Source organism: Phoca vitulina, unplaced genomic scaffold (assembly GCF_004348235.1).
Source record: "Phoca vitulina isolate PV1807 unplaced genomic scaffold, GSC_HSeal_1.0 scaffold35, whole genome shotgun sequence".
In the NCBI taxonomy this organism is placed as follows: Eukaryota; Metazoa; Chordata; class Mammalia; order Carnivora; family Phocidae; genus Phoca; species Phoca vitulina.
The window spans coordinates 15352326-15364845 of NW_022589738.1; the positions used below are offsets into that span (position 1 = coordinate 15352326).

A 12520-nucleotide genomic window follows, 5' to 3' on the forward strand; every position below is an offset into this window, starting at 1 on the left:
TTCAATTAGAGCCTTTAACATGTTAATTAGAGTAAATTCCTTACTAGTTCCAGTCTCTGTGACATAACTGGAACTGTTTCTGATAATTGCTTTGTCTCTTCAGACTGTGTTTTCCCTTGACTTTTTGTATGCCTCTCAATTTTTTTTTTTTTTTTTTTTTTTATGAAAGCTGGACATGTTATGTCGGACAGTAGGTACTAAGGTATACATTTTTTAATGCGTGGAGATAAGCATGCTATTCCTTCTGCTATGCTTTTAGTCTGAAAGTTTGTAGTAACATAATTGTGAAATGGGCTGAGTTTGAAGTTTGCTTTCTACTTGGCTTTGGGTCTTCTCATTGTCATGCTCCTCAAAGACAATTTTCGTTCTGCAGCTCTCCCAGCTGTATTCCACTATTATTTTCACTTGACACATGTTAGTATGGTGGTGGCAGTATGGGGGAGGCTGGCATTCTCTGATGTTCTGCTTTAGCTTCTGTCTTGAGCAGGTGCTATAATTCTCCCCATCCCCCTCTGTGAGCACTTGTGGGTCCCAATAGGAATATCCTGCAAGAAGGTGTGAGCTTTTCTATGTCTGCACCTAAGGGGCTTTATACTCTCATACTAGCCCACACTCCGCCTTTAGCAATTTGATTTAAAAAAAAATTCTAGCTAAATCCTCTTCCCAGCTTATGTGGCTTCTGGCAACCTCTGTGCCAGGTAAGTAAATGCTAACATTCTGTTCTTCCCTACCGTCACCCATCTATCTCCAGATTTCAGGTCAGTTGTTTGCCCTCTGATCTCAGTTGTCTCCCGTGTTCAATACAAAGCCATTGCTTTCAAGTTTGTTTACCCTTTTGTTGTTGCTGAAAGGATGAAAGCAAAACTCTTTCCAGCTCTCTATGGCTTGGAGATCCAAGCTGAAACTGGTGGATGAAATTTTTCATGCATCGATTCAGGGACCTAGGTTCCTTCCTCTTGTGGTTTTACCATTCACTAGGGCTCATATGTAATTATTTACATTCACAGTAGGCTTTTACTTAGGATATATTCTTAGACGTTAAATGACTGGGTGTTGCAGTGTGTGTTCTCCAGGAAGCTGATGCTAGGTTGGAGATTACCTTGCAGAACTTTGCTAGGAAGTACTCTTAGAATCAAAACCTCTGGAAAGGAGGGGGGAAAGCAGGACTGGGCAGAGGGGGAAGTTCAGTTGTGATAGAACCTCAACAAAGGTTCAGTTGACCCCATGGGAAGCTCTGCAGCAGAGATGGCCCAAAAGAGTTGTCCTATATGCAGTGAGGAAGCTAGGCCTTTATATTTCTGCATCATCAGGTCATTGCACATGGGCTGGTCCAAAGTCATACGTTGGCAAGGTGGATGTCTCCATCTGAGAACAATTTCTAGTGAGGGCTGAGAGCTGAGGACCATCACATGGCAGCAGCTGGAGGAATAAGCCCTGAAGAGGATCTGGGCAATGCATCACAGCTTCTACTAGATCAAGTCAAAGCATATGCCTATTTTAAGGCTCTCAGTGGATACCATCAAAAATTTCACGATTTCACAAAAATTGCTCCAGAAATGGTATAATCTTTTGTAGTTAGTTTTCTCATCTATAAAGTAAAAATAATTTTAAAAAAATCTACCTCACAGTTTTCACTGTGAGAATTAAATGAGTAAATATTTACAGTATGCTTAGGACAGTGGCCAATATATACTAAATGCTAAATTCTCGTTAGCTATTGTTATTGTGGTGGTGGTTATCATTTCACACTGGCACCAGCAGTGAAGCCTTTTCATTAAAAATAAAAATTTCTGGAGTGCCTGGGTGGCTCAGTTGGTTAAAATGTCTGCCTTTGGCTCAGATCATGATCTCGGGGTCCTGGGATCAAGCCCCACTGAGTGGGGAGTCTGCTTCTCCCTCTACCTCTGCCCCTCCTCCTGCTCATGTGCATGCACACACAAACTCTCTCTCTTAAATAAATAAATAAGATCTTTAAAGAAATAAAATAAAAAATAAAAATAAAAATTTCCAACCTAAGACCACCTTGCATTTCTTCTACTGTCAATTATCTGTTCATGTCCCTTATTTTCTGTTAAGATGTTATTTTTTTCTTATTGATTTGTGCGAATTTTCTCATTTATTTAGAATATTCATCATTTACTAGTCATATAAGTCATATAAACTAGAAACATATTTCTAGCTTCTTGTCTATCTTTTAGCTTGTTTAGATTATTATATTTTGATATATTTGCTGTACAGAGCCTAACCAGTGGATCAGTGTCAAAATAACATTAATGATAATTATAATTATACAGATATTGTTTAATGTCAGCTAACCTGTAGTGAGTATTTACTATCCTAGTGTGGTAAGAGGTACTGATTCATTCAGGCATTATCTTATTTCATTCTCACCACAAACTTAAGAGGTAAGATCTTCTTTTATGCCCACTTGATAGATAAGAAAACCGAGGATTAGAGAGATTAAATACCTTGCTCCAAACTGGTAAGTGGTGAAATTCAGATCTGTTAGTTCCACAGTCAACATTTCCCAAGACGCAGTTCGTGAAACACTATCCTGGGCAATACTACATATGCACTCATGTGCAAATATGTGCCCACACACAAACACGCGTGAGTGTTCCATAGTCAAATCAATGTGGTAGAGCCTTGAATATCTGATTCCAGACCTAGTCCATAGATATTAGCATATTAATAACTCTAAGGGATACTTTATTTATTTATTTATTTTTTTTTTTTTTTTAAAGATTTTATTTATTTGACAGAGAGAGACACAGCGAGAGAGGGAACACAAGCAGGGGGAGTGGGAGAGGGAGAAGCAGGCTTCCCGCCGAGCAGGGAGCCCAATGCGGGGCTCGATCCCAGGACCCTAGGATCATGACCTGAGCCGAAGGCAGACGCTTAACGACTGAGCCACCCAGGCGCCCCTAAGGGATACTTTAAAGAAAGAAACTTGTTCAACTTGTGTAATCCGGGGTTTTCCCAAGAATGATTTCGTCGTGATCTTTTACTTCCCACTATACCACCAACCCACTACAGAAATAATGTTCTCTTTCCCCACCCTTGGTAAAATGCCACACCATACTGCTCAATCTCTCAACCAGAGGAGGTCTTCAGCACCCAGCTGTCTGGGATTCTGTTCAGTCATCATCAGTACGGATGAAAACAAAGAGAGCGGCCTAATGAAATTAGCTAGTGACTCAAAGTGGAGAGGAAAAGCTGCTACACTAGGTAACAAAATAAGGATTTAATAATCTGGAACAATGGACAGAAGTAAATAAGATAAGATCTGACAGGGACGAATGTAAAATCTTGCAGTTAGGTTAAAACAAAAATCAATGACGAGTACAATTTAGGAGAGAGCTTGATTTCACAGTAGTTTGTGTGAGGAAGCCTGGGGGATTTAATTGATCATAAACCCAATTAAAAAACAATTAAAATGTATTCAACAAGCAAGGAACTATGGTTTTAAACCTGCATTAATACAAAGGTAGTGTTCAGAGTGGCTGAGATTGATACCCATTACCTTGGCTGATGTCTGGAGCATAGTGGTATTCCTGGCCAGTGCTTCAGGACAGGCAACAAATGGCAATCCAGAATCTATCCAGATGGTAGTTGACTTAGATAATAAGGAGGCCACCTTGTGACCAGTAGTAGAACCAACGCAAACTGTTTAGTCTGGCAAGAGTAGATTTGGGGTAGCTGTTGGGATTGGATGATCGTACTGGGTATTCTTCATTTGTCTCTCCCTATTCATTTATTCTTCATCTTTTCCCACTGGGCTCTGTATCCTAGGAGGCTCCCTGCCCTTTACCTGTCAGTGGGAGGCACTAGGGGAGATTAGAGTGTGGGAAGAGCGTGAAGTGGGTATTTATTCCCTTGGCTGCCTCCCTACTGGCTTGCTGGGTGGTCCTCTTCTCCAGCTTCAGCTACTCTTTCTGGCCTCCAGTAAGCTTTCCTTCCCCTTGACCCTTCAGGCTTAAGATCCTGCTCTTGTTAGCTCTGGGGTGCTCCTCAGATTCACTTAACCCTGCTCCCATCTTTGTAAATCCCCTTTTATCATTCTGTCCTCAATTACCCTGCCTGAGTGTGTGATTTGTGTCCTGCTGGGGCCAGATTCATACGGATGCTGGAATGATTAGGATGATGGCCTTTGAATATTTCAAGGGCTGTCATATGGAAGAGGGTGGAATTAACACAGAGAGTAGAAGTTACAGGAAGATTGGATTCAGGTACTCATTTAGCTAATCTTATTAAGCCTCTACTACGTGCCAAGCATTGTGCTTCGAAAGCTCAGAGCAAAGGGAGTTCATCTAGGTTAGAAGTTAGAGAGGCCTCCCAGAAAAAGACTTGCAAGATGAGCAGGGAGAGATAGGACCACCTGACCAGGATTGTTCCCAGAAGAGGAATTCATAGGTGAGAGGGTTGGAGGGCTGAGAGCAAAGGAGGCTTATTCCAGAAAATGAAAGGAAACCCAATGTTGAGTGTCTCTCTCTTCTAGGTGGATGAGAAGATATCATCAAGGATGAGGCCGAGAGTGGGGAGGGCCAAACATGCAGAGCTGTTGTGAATGTGGACTTGATCCCGAGGGCCCTGGGAGCCCCTTGATAGGTGTAAAGCCTATCAGAGACCCCTAGTATGATTTTTCTCTTTCCATTGTAGAGTGAAGGGAGCAAGAATGCTCAAGGATCAGAGATATTTCACCAAGGAGTGAGCAGCCAGTTCTTGGTAGCAGCCAAGGAGAGCCTTCTTCTTCTTGGATGACAGCTTCAGGATATTTCCAAGGGGGAAGCCACACTGAGTGGGAAGTTGGACTCTCAAACATCTGTGGCCCTTTCTAATTCTGAAAATTCTGAGACTCCTCTGCTCCGGCCCCCATGCCTCACAGAGGGAGAGAAGGCACCAGAGTTAGAGAATCCATTCACTGTCATCCAAAGCTGGCAGTGAGAAGTCATTCTCTTCTTTCCCAGCCTCCCCTCCCGGAGCCTAGAAAGCAGGATACATGTCCAGACCCGAGCCTCTGGGAATACACAGGCCTCTAGTGTTTGTGCTCTTCCCTCGGCCCAGCTGACGCAGGAGGGGCACCAGCCATTGCAAGTTCCAGAAAATAGCTCTGCCAGCCTCCGACCTTCAGGCCTGCTCACAGTTGGCTCTGTGGTCTAGGATATTAGGCGATTTCACTGGTGCTTTTGTTTTTTTCTTTTAAAATTCAACCCACCAGAGAGTCAAAAAGCAAACCCCTCAGGCCCTGGGTCAGCGTCCCAGTAGGGGCCCCGGGCAAGGTCTGGGGGCTCCTAAAGCCGGGCAGCGTCCAGCACAGCAGCCCTCTTCTTCTGGAGCCCCCTCTCGGGGCCTGGGCAGATCTGTGTGTGATAACACAGCTGTGTGCAAATGCCAGCACTGGGGCGATAATTATAGAAACCTTCTCTTTATGCTTGAATGGGGGCCAAGGCATGGCCCTGGCAGCGAGGGGGGTGCGAGGCTGCAAAACTGGCACTCTTTAGAGCGAGTTGGCTTTTGCAGCCTGCACGGGCACGCAAGGTATGCCAGGGAGCCCATGTTAGCAGAGCCTGTTGTCAAGTGCCCCTAGTGCCCACTACTGCTCTTACCTCGGCCCCAGTCTCTTTGTTCCTCACCAGACTGCAGCAAACATGGCAGTCTGGCGGCAAGGCTCGGTTTTCTAGCTCCTCTTCCACTCAGCTGTTCCCGGGACTCCTCTTCTGGCCCCACAGCCTACTCCTCTCTTTCTCCAGCCCCTGGAATGGGTACCTATCCCTTAACATTCCAGGTATAGAATAGGTTTCATCAGAGCCGGGCAGTCCCTGCTCTTGGACTACAAGGACACCGGAAGCAGCTTAGGTTTCCAGACATTTCTAATGGCCTTCCATGAAGACGGACTTCTTTTGGCTGAAATATCCAGTAGCGAAAGATAATTAGAAAATTATCCATCTAGGGGCGACTGGGTGGCTCCTTCGGTTAAGTGGCTGACTTCGGCTCAGGTCATGATCTCTTGGTCCTGGGATCGAGCCCCACCTGGGGCTGCTTAAGATTCTCTCTCCTTCTGTCCCTCCCTCTCCCCCACCCCCCACTCATGTGCTCTCTCTCTCAAATAAATAAATAAAATCTTTAAAAGAAAAAAGAAAATTTTCAATCTATGCTTTGAGTCGTAACTTTAACAAGAGCATGGGCCAAGTCCTCCTAGTCCAGCCAGGATCACCACTCCAGGGCAACAGGAGGGACCTTCAAGGGGTGGGGCGGGGAGAAGGAAAGAAGGAGCTGTTGTGAGAGTGGCAGCCTTGACGGAGGGAGCGAAGCATAATGAAGTGAATGTGCGAGGGTTACATTTCCTTTATGGAAAGTCTGCTATTCTCAAAAAGCAACTTCCTCTACAGGCATTTTTGCTTTTTCCAATAAAGGCGAAGAAGTGCAGTTTTATGTAACACATATAACAGGGAAAGTAGAACGGTGACCTTGGGAAAATTACAGCATTAAAAGTAATAAGCCTGCCATTGCCGATAAACCACACAGACACCATGCCGTGCTATCTTGAGTATAAAGGTGACATTTTTACAGTTATTCCAATAGTAACTTCTCTGACTGCAACTGCATTTGGAATATCATGAGACTCTTTCCAGAGTTTGAGGATCTCTGATGGTTCGTCCTTCAGGGCCCAAGTCAGGCATCCTGTTCCTAAAAATGCTCCCCAGCCTGGGATGGGACACGTGGGTGGCTCAGTCGGTTGAGCATCTGCCTTCGGCTCAGGTCATGAGCCCAGGGTCCTGGGATCAAGCGTCCCCACCCCATGGACGGGGAATGGGTCCCTGCTCAGCGGGGAGCCTGCTTCTCCCTCTCCCCGTGCTTATGTTCTCTCTCTCTGTCAAATAAATAATTTTTTAAAAATCTTTTTTTAAAAATGCCCCAAGGCTGGGTTTTCTGCTCCCACAGTATCTCCCTCTCATGCAAATGATCTCCATCATCGGTAACTGTTTACTTCTCTTTTCCACCCACTAGATTACGAGCTTCCTGAAGACAAGAAGCACATAATCATTTCTGAATCCCTGGTGTTTGCCAGGGCCTGGCTTGACAAATGTTTGGAGAGTTGAACAACTAATGAGCCCTATTTCTTGCCTTATCCTTTAAACCAATGATAATACAAGTGGGAGCCAACTAAGTTAAATTAGATACATTGACTAATCCCTTCTATCCCCAAGATGCTGTAATTTTAGAACGTGCTGTTTTCTGCCTACATCAGGAAGTGAATGAGGTTCTAAGGCAAGATAATTGTTTAGCTACATAAGAATGTTAAAAGGGAAAAAAAAGGATGTCTCCTAAGCAGAATCCTTCATTTAAAAGGGGGAGGTAAAGTGTGCCAAGGGTGGACTGGAATTTAGGCCAGGCGTATACAAAGACGTATGCACAAAATTATAGAGACATAGAAACATGAGTTCTCATTGTTAACAGAGCAAGGTCAGGAACTGAAGTCCAGAAACAGTGACAACCAAAACCTGACTGCAAGAAAAAAATTTCCTTTTTTTCTGAAAAGGAAAACTCTGACTTTATAAAGATAAGTTCAGAACGAAGGTGAAGCTTGATCCTTTTCAGGATCAGTGGCTCAAGGGAGGTAGAAACCATTGGTAATCAATACAGAAAAGGCAATTTAATTGGGTTTTTATTGTTTTTAAAAGAAAAATGTATAACATTAGACTTTTCTGAGTTATACAAAAGGAATAGAGAACATAAAAAAATTCAGTAAATAAAACAAATAAAATATATACGCATTTCCATTCTCTCTTGTCCATAGTTGCTGGAATAAGTAAGAAAGAAGATTGGAGAGAGAAAGAGAGAGATGGATTGGGAGAGGCTCCAGATGCATTAACACAAGATGCAGGAATACACCTGTAAACCCACATGGACACACGAACATAACTAGAAAAAGACACACTCAAACAAAGACCCAGATAAAGGTTTCCATATGGCTTAGAATCATGCTTCATTTTTGACTTCTGAGATCTACATTTCTCATGTATGAGTTTATGAGACTGATGTTTGTGGTCTGTGTGTGTATGTGTCTGTGTGTGAGAGAGAGAGAGACAGACAGACAGAAAACAACTCTCTAAAGGAATTGACATAAAAGGTATGATGAGAATCTTTGTTCAGAGTAAGGACTATTTTAAGTAGGGAATATTTTGAGATTTTGAATGGATCCCTTTGCAAACTTAACTTGGTTGCCGAAAGAGACAACATGGTATTGTCTGGGGCAGGGTCAGAAAATAAGTTCCACTGACTGTCGTTTCTCTCCTTAGATATCTGAGTCATCTATTTGTCTTCAGCTCACACTAGTCAGAATCCTGCAGTGGGAGGGGGTTTGGGGTGCTCACACTGCTGTTAACACACTGCTTCCTCCATGACCCAGTGAAAGGGGGGAAACGAAGTCAGCATATAAGGTTTTTCCATCTTAGAAAAGAGATGCTTGAACAGAGAACCATTCATTGACACAAGATAATTAATCACAGCCCACCGATGTGTCTACTGAATTTGTCATGGGAAACATGTCTGGGTTCGTTCCATGCTAAACCTTTGAATTTTTTTTATTCTTATGTAGCTGCATAGTGGAGATATCCTCCAGATAAGCAACTCTGCCCAGCTGTGTCACCCCTATTATTGCACCTTTTGAAAATATTCTACTTTCTTATTCAATTCCATAGCTATTGATTCAGAAAAAGATAGTATGTAACAGTGTGGGCTTATTATTTCATGAATTTAATGTGCTCATGAATCATTGAATGTCTTCTGTCACTGACTGCTTCTCGTGCCCATGTTATTATGTATTATTGATCCACAGTGACTTTGTAATAAAATCAGTTTTCTTTTTATTCTTTCTATTGATGTTCTAGTCAATGTCATTTAAAACTCTGCTAACTCAATTGTATCCATTTTGTTTTGCAGACAGAAACTTCCTTTGAGTTTATTCTATGGGCCAGGCATTATGCTAACCACTGGACTCGAACGTCTTATGGCCGTGACTCCACGCTGCCAAATGGCTTCTAGATTTGCTCGTTGATTCATAAACTGATTTCACTTCTCAGCTCGCTAACGGGTTTCAATTAAATGAAGCATTATCATAAAAAGTTCTTTAACCAGGGAAAAGACACCTACTTAGGTGTGTGTTTTAAACAAACCAGCATCAAACATCTTGGCCATATGGTAAAATATGACCAATAAAAATGTTTATAAACTGTAGCTTTTTCCTCTCAGGATAGAAGTGGTTTACAGGAAAGGAGATATTCGAGTCTTAGATGAGATCAGGGCTTAGCTGTGCTGATCCTGCATGAAGGGGGGTCAGAGGCTTGAGTTTGGGTCCCTTAACAAGATGGATGGAATCCTAGTTGTAGCATCCACAACACTGATGAGATCCTCCACTGATTACTCCTCTTGACCAGAACTGAGCCAGGCCTTTTTTGTTTCTCTCTCTGGAGTAGAGGTCTACTCCATTTTTCTTCTTAAAAAGTAGAATTTAATAATAAAAATAAGAACAATTATTTGGCTATGGCATAATGACCAGCACAAAGTTAATTCTGATTCCACGGTATAGTTTAAGCCAAAATACGCTCCCTTTCTGAACTCTCAATATGGCTAAAATGACTTTTTCTTCTTTTTTCCCCAAAAGCAGAAAATCATAACCATATTCTACAAGGAAATATCTAAAACTCTATCTGAAACTTGCCTTGTTTTTTCTTAGTCTTCAAGATTAGCTAATACTGACAGAATTTTAGATCTTTGACTATAAGTCAAACTGAAATAAGCATTACAAAATAGGTATTAAAATAAGCAGAGAAGAAAGAGAAATTTATTATACTGGAGGATGAAGATGCATGTTTCACAGAGGCGAGAAACTGTAAGGAAATCAGCTGATTCATAGACTATCCAAAATATTTTGATAAAGAGAGAAAGAAGAAAAGATGATCAGGTCGAAGTGAAGGCATGCCAGTGTTATTGTGTTTGAGGTATGTTTGGGGAACAAGGAATGGTTTAATGTGGCCATGACATATGATTGGGAGTAGCTGGACACCAGGCCAATGAAATATTTTTAAGCTAATTCCTAAGCATTACTAGTGGGAATCAGAAAGAGTATCAGGAGGTAAATCGTCAGTGTATATAAATACAGCCAGACCACTTCATTGATCTGTATCTACAAAACCTGCCAAATCAGAAACAGAATCTTTTCTCTCCCAGACTTATTTCATTCTGAATCCCAGGCAGGGGAATGGTAATAATCATTATTGGCTCAATTGCTTTAGACCCAAAGTAACAGATATCTATTGTTTTAAATAACCCTGCAACACAATTTCTCTCCCCTAGCCAAAAAAATAAATCTGTAGATCAGCTGGGTGGTTCTTCCTATCTGGGCTAAGCTAAGATGATCGCCATGTGGAAACGCTCATGTGTCAGTGGTTAGTAGGCAGAGCAGCTAGGCACTGGCTGGTCTGTGATGGCCTTGCTTGAGATGGCTCTCCTCCTTGTGACCGCTCATGTCCCCAAAGGCTGGTCCGGTGTTGTTCACGTAGATCTCCAGGGTCCAAGGGAGCAAGGAGAAGTACACCGGACCTTATGAAGCCTAGGCTTGGAACTGCAACACTACTGCATTCTATTGGCAAACCAAATCACAGGGCTAGTCCAGTTTCATGGGATGGGGATACAAACACCACCTTTGATGGGAGAAGTTTCCAAGTCAGGTTGCAAAGGGAATGGATTCAGGGGAGCATGGACAGTTGTGCCATTTTTGTAATCAATCTACCTTGGAATAGGAAGCTTAAAAATTGGAAAGCAGTTATCAGGTTAAGGGAGCGTCTCCTAGGTTGGAAAGAGTTAAAGTGTTGTTTGGTAGTGATGAATTGCATCCAGTTGTGTCTTTGTTTTTGTTTTTTCTTTCACAGTGGCATCTTGCAAAATTAAAGATCACAAACTTAACTAGATCAAGAGCCAAAAGTTATACTGGAGTTAGAATCTTGTTTTAAAAAAGAAATTCACTTCTTTAAGTCTAGCCCAAAGCATATAGTGAGATAATCCCTTATCCATGAAAAAAAAAAAAAACAAAACAGTTTTAGGAAGAGCTGAGATTTCATGAAGAAATATACAAAACTTATTTTCAATCTTGATTTGAACCAATTCAACTGGAAGTCCTAATTTCATAAATGTCGGTTTGGATACAAAGCAAAGTTTTGTAGCTTGTAATTACGCAACAAGTGGCGAGATAGAAAAGATACTATCTTCTCTTTGCCCTTGGCGTGTCACTGAAGATCCTGGTGTTGCCATGGGCTGTACACTGCCCAATGTTACCGGTATTGTTAAGAACAAGTCATTCATCCAAAGCCTCACTCCTGCAGAGGTGTCCCTGATGCCAAGATCTGCAACCAGATGAATAGGAGCTGCTCTCCTCTGAAGCCCTGGAGGCTGTCCGTATTTGTGTCGACAAGTATGGGGTGAAAAGCTGTGACAAAGATGGTTTTCACGTCTGAGTGGTGGCTCTACCCCTCTCACTTCATCCTTATCAACAAGATGTCCTATGTTGGTTCCAGACAGGTATGCAGGGTGCCTTTGGAAAGTCCCAGGGCACAGTGGCCAGGGTCCACATTGGCCAAGTCATCATGTCCATCTGTCCCAAGCTGTAGAACAAGAAGCATGTGACTGAGGTCTTACACAGGGCCAAGTTCAAGTTCCCTGGCTGCCAGAAGATCCACATTTCCAAGAAGTGGGGCTTAACTAAGTTTGATGCAGATGAATTTGAAGACATGGTGGCTGAAAAGTGGCTCTTCCCAGAAGGCTGTGGGGTCAAATACATCCTTAATCGTGGCCCCCTGGACAAATGGCAGTCTCTGCACTCATGAGAACCTTGGCACTGCCCCCTCCTTATTCATGGCCACCAATAAATCCTACTTCCTGTCTAACAGAGAGAGAGAGAGACAGAGACAGAGAGAGAGAGAGAGAGAGAGACTAGCTTCTCAGGAAAACCACATTTCCTTCTTGCGGGGGAGGGGGAAGTGAACTTCTATTGCCTCCTGATGGCAAATAACTTAAATTGCAAAAACCAGCCTAAAGACCTATTACCGTCATAAGCTTTGTAGCCTGTTTAACTTTGTTTTCAGTATGTGTTTGCCTAATAAATCCTAATTTTGATCAAGGAATAGCCCAGACTCAGTTTTTCCAAATACCACTGGTAGAGATGCAATGAACACTGTTCCAAGAGTACAAGGAATGGAGAAAGTGGGCTTACAGTTGTGGTGTTAATGTTATATGCTCTTGATTTTTCTGCACCCTGATTTCCTCAACTGCTAAATATGGATGCCTTAAACTTTTCCTGCATAAAGGTTATAAGTACAAATGAAATCACATTTAAAAAGTACTGCATGCCTTGCTGGGAGATTAAATTGGAATAGAGGTAGTTTTGGTGTCAAAAACCTTCGATTTTTGCACACTTCTTGACCCAAGAATTCCACTTTTAGGGAATTATTTTAAGGAAATAATT

The 12520-nt window shown here is 42.4% G+C and overlaps 1 pseudogene; it reads left to right on the forward strand.

Moving 5' to 3' along the window:
* The first annotated feature begins 1409 nt into the window (after positions 1 to 1409).
* On the forward strand, positions 1410 to 11882 carry LOC116646024 (annotated as a pseudogene).
* The last annotated feature ends 638 nt before the right edge of the window (positions 11883 to 12520 follow it).